General features: G+C 40.5%; 1 long non-coding RNA gene across 1 annotated transcript; it reads left to right on the top strand.

Moving 5' to 3' along the window:
• The first annotated feature begins 503 nt into the window (after positions 1 to 503).
• Positions 504 to 1,149, top strand: LOC119799217. The gene is made up of 3 exons (XR_005282823.1): positions 504 to 646; positions 755 to 970; positions 1,051 to 1,149. It is a non-coding gene; the product is annotated as an uncharacterized LOC119799217 (long non-coding RNA).
• The last annotated feature ends 3,695 nt before the right edge of the window (positions 1,150 to 4,844 follow it).

Here is a 4,844-nt window from a genome sequence, read left to right as displayed (position 1 = left end):
ACAGAACTCAATGGGATTTACAAAATGCTAAATAAAACACTACAGGAACGTTTTTTCTTCACGAAACTTTTTTTTGGAACGTCATTGAACAGCGCTGACGACCCGGTGAGTAGCATATTTTAAAAAAAGAACGTTTAAGGTTGTTTTAAGGACATTATCGGACATGCTCTATGCTAGCCATTCTAAAGCAGCCAGGGGGTGATTCTAAATGAGCCAAAAAGCAGAGACAGGAGCAATTGTCAAACTTTTGGTGTCGATCATTCGATTTCATCCTGGACACTACAGAAAATGGGCTTAAAGTGTAAAAAACCGAACTTCTCCTTTAAGCCAAAACTATACAAAATGATTTTCCATTTAAGATCAATAGCTTTCTTTGTCTGTAAATATATTTTATCCAGAACTCCCCAAGTGGTATTTATGTGCATTAAATGATTTAACTATTGAAATTGGATTCAAGATGTACAAAATAAACTGAATTAACAAAGAGCATCGTTAGGGTTCCAGTTTGTGTGGGTTGTTTTGTGTTTTCCTCTCTCCACCACCAGGCGGTACCCTGTCCTTGTTGGGCCTCCCTGCACACCTGCGGCGCGTTGGGTCATTACCAGAGGAGTACTTGAGCAGCGGACCATCACCACCTCGACGCCAGGTGTTTGCCAGTATTGGGTACTCTAGCCATATTGAGATGAGCAGAGTCTAACCTTTGCCTTGTCTCTCTGAGTCTAAGCTTTGCTTTTGCCCTTTTTTTTTCTGGTAGGATGCCCTCCTGATCCACTGGATAAGCCTGGTCTTTCTACCCGCCTTGGAAAGAATAATTCGAGCCACACTGAGCAAGGGGAAACCCGGTGACAGTCTGTTCCATTGCTCCTTTGGATCCAACGCTAGTCTGCTTGTCCTCCCTCCAACGTGTTCATTCATCTCTGGATTAAACCCCCACAAACTGGACCCAAGGGAAACCAAGAATCCCCCTAACGTGAGTCTTCTCCAGCAATTCACCAGTCTCTGTCATTTTCTCAACGGGACCTGAACTGATCTTTGTGATCTCCCCTTCAGAGAGTTTCTGGTTCCGGTTCTCCAGACCACTGAAGTCCCACTGAGATAACCCTGCATATAATCTCTTTCTCTGCTTTTGTCAATGTCTCAATAAACCTGTTAACTTTTCCCCTGGTTCTCTGAGTGAATCTCTGCATGTGTGTGAGATCTTTAAAACCCATCATGACAAGCATCTCTTCTCAGATTCTTCAAATAATTGAAAAAAATAATAATTCTGACATGTTGACATGTAGATTTTAAAGATTAACATGGCAGTTCTAAAAGTAAATATGATAACAAGCAAAAGTGAGGGAGTACACATGAATATAGTAATGATCAACGACATCAGATCTAAGCTATCGATAATTTTTAACAGCTTTAAAAATTGGATCTTCCCTATTTCTTTGCCGTTTGCGTGAAGTCCAGTTTAATTTTTTAAAGCTTTTTGGTAAAAACTAGTAATCTGTTAATACAGTCAAAAAAGTTTAAATTCCTCTGATGACATAAATATCAAAAACTAAAAAGCTTTGAGCAACAATGTGATTAAAATGCTGAAATAAAGCTGTTTTTAGAAAAATCTGTTAAACCGGCCTTACTCTTGCAAAGTTTTTTTTTTAAAAAAGGGGGTGAATTGTAATGAGGTAAGCTGCAGTTGCAAAAAACAAGTTGTGACAAAGCAATTAGTAATGACTTTACAATTAAGTCTATTTAAAGAAATGCATCATCACAGTTATGTATAAAATGGACTATATATAAAAGGTTGACTTGGATTATTTCTGTGCTTTTAGCTTCTCTCTTTCCATGTTTCATGATTATGATTATACCTTAATGTAATTATGTCACAAAGCCTTCAAAGCCTCTAGACAAATGATCCAGAGTCAAAGATCTCTGAGTATTAAACCTGACATAAAGGTCACCCTGTCCTGGAAAAGGATGTTTTAATGCCTTTTAGTTCTCTGAATGTCAGTTTTTTATAATATAGAATATAATTGTACTGCCTGTTGTGTCAGGCTGTGATACACTGTGAAATGTAGTTTTAAAAGCTGGTGAAGTTTTTGCACTTTTAAAAATGGATTTACGTGACAAAATGAACATCTCTTCGATCTTACCACAGAGGGTCTGTGTTGCATCTCTAGCAGGGACCTATGAAAATTTTAAACCGCAGGTATCTCTCTGGGGTTCTTTTGTCTGTAGTGACAGGTACTTGCATACAATGCTTCCCAACTGTAAAACTCTGATTCCTGCAGATTCAGGCAGACTGGAGTCTAATTACATGTTTGAAAGGCTTGAAGGGTACCCATTGATGTCAGCCTTGTGCTTGTGAAGAGGTGAGTGCAGTTACTGTGTGCATTAAATGGAACTTCAGTTAGCCAATTAGCAGCACGAATCCTGCTGTCTTTCTGCTCTAATCCCAGTGAGGCAGAGCCAGAATATTTCAGAACAGATAATTCCAAGGGTTGCAGGAGCACTCAAAGAGCAGATGTGTGTTTTATTGGGTAAGAAGAAATACATTTTAAATAGTATTTTTATTCAGGGTTGAGTTTAAACATCTGCTGCAGAATAACTACCTTATGGTCCATGTCAAACCTGTACGCAGACTCCTAACATACAGATTCTGAAAGATTCATAGTGAGGAGAGTCTCTTCCATCATCAGTAACTCAATATATGAAAATTCTACACAACAGATTTAGACTAAGTGATATTTTAGGGCTACTACTGAAGGTGGACATTTAAGAGTTCAATCTGAAAAACTTACACAAGAGAAAAGACGATTGGGAGAAATGTATTGATACAACTACTTTGTCTTTGGCGCTCAGACCTCTGCAGGAAACATAGCGCTTAGTTTTGATAGATATGTATGAACAGTAGCAAAGAACAGGGCTGTTTCCCCCCCCCCAGGCCTGAAACTGGTAGTGGAGTGAAGATAGATGAAGTTGGTCAGTCTGTAGACCTCTGGTTAGTGAGACGGTATGCTGAGATTTATGGAGAGATCCAGTGGACTGCATGAGCTAATACTAGAGCTTCACTCAGGGAGATGGAAGATGGAAGTCCAGTTTGATAACACAGATTGAGAGAACCTGTCCATGATGAGCAAGCATGAAGCAGCGGTGGAGAGGAAAAACTACCTGTTGGGAAGAAACCTCTGGCAGAACCAGGCTCAATTGTCATGATCTGGCCTGTTTGCTCTCGTTTAATTGGTCATTTCTTTCACCTGTCCCTCCCTGCCTCAATTATCATTTATTCCTCTCACCCCTTTCCTTTGGTTTATATTCTGTTCAACCTGAGCATTCGGGGCCAGATCATTATTTGTTTTCCTGTTAGTCTGTCCAGTTCTGTTCATTTGATGCCACGGTTCATGTTCTGGATCCTGGCGGCCAGTGGAAAAAGGGTTTGTGTCTGTCTCATCTCCTGCTTGTCCACTGTTCCTCCCCTGCTGAGTCCTCTGGGTTTTTGGCTCTATATGTGGGGAGGTTCAGTTTTTATCCCAGTAAGCCTGGCTCCAAGGTGGAGACCAGTTTAAAGGTCCTGCATCAAGTTCTGGTTCCATGTCCTGTCTCTGCTACCCTCTGCCACTGAGCCTGCCCGTCTGCACCTAATCCTGTCTGCTCCGGTGCGTGACCAGCTGGTCAGCCCATCTGCTGGTTCGCGCCCCTTGAAGTGTTATGGTCTGAACTGCTAAACCAGAGTGTGATTGGGCGGTGCCCCGCCCCTGCTCCTGCAGCATCCGCGAGCCGCAGTTCCTAGCAGCTCCACTTTAGTTTTGTTTTGTTCTTCGTTTAATGAATGTTTTGAACTTGCCTACTGACTGTCTCATCTTGAATACTGGGTCCATCTGTCCTCGTTTCATGACATCAACATGGCGGTCTTCTGCCGGACCGGTTGAGATGAGACAGGGAACGCAGTAAGAGTCTGGGAGGAGTTTTTGAGATATGTAATTTTTGCTTTTACTCGAGTAAATCTTAACCTAAGTAGTTTTACTTTGCTACATTTAAAACCCTCTCATGTTACTGAGTGAAAAAAATAAATAAATACTGATGGTGAAAAAATTTTATGTGGCCCTGCCTTGCAATTACCCTTTGTATCGTCTCATAATCCAGTGCTGCGCTTTGGAAGATGGCAGTTGCTAATCACAACTTAGGGAGTATGGATGAGGAAAGGCCTGAAGAGGAAACATATTCTGGAGACGAAAGCCAGAAAAACCCATGGCCATATTTGGAAGAATTTTTGTTTTCAAATGCACAAAAGGGAACAATGTGATAATGCAGTGCAACATGTGCCTTTCCAGCAAAATGGAGCTTTCGGCATTTAAAACATCAACAGCCAATTTACGAAAAAATGTGGCGGTAAGCTAGTTATCATGGTGTTGTCTGTTGGACAGTAGGATTGAAAATTGTTTGCACTTTATGGCACAGGTTGTGACTGTCCTTGTACTGTGAGGAAGTATGTTCCTTAGCCCAGCAGATCTTTTGCAAGTGTGGATGTCCACTGAAATACGCCTTGAAATCGATTAAAACACCTTGTGCTCAATTCGATTCATGACTCATCCTTTTTTTGCATTAAATAACTCAAAGTAACTAAGTAACTTTTACTCAAATTACATTTTAAATAAAGTAATTTTGTACTTTTACTTGAGTAAATATTGAGATGGGTAATTTTACTTTTACTCTGAGTAGAATTTAGGTAAAGTAAAGATACTTTTACTCAATTACAATTTTTTAGTACTCTTTCCACCTCTGCACACATTCTTATAGCCTGACGTAGTCCGACTCAATTCTAGTCAGAATATGAGTCTGATACTGCTCCATAGAGCTGT

Source organism: Cyprinodon tularosa, unplaced genomic scaffold (assembly GCF_016077235.1).
Source record: "Cyprinodon tularosa strain WSP-4 unplaced genomic scaffold, ASM1607723v1 ctg654, whole genome shotgun sequence".
NCBI lineage: Eukaryota > Metazoa > Chordata > Actinopteri > Cyprinodontiformes > Cyprinodontidae > Cyprinodon > Cyprinodon tularosa.
This window is presented reverse-complemented; position numbering and strand designations above follow the sequence as displayed.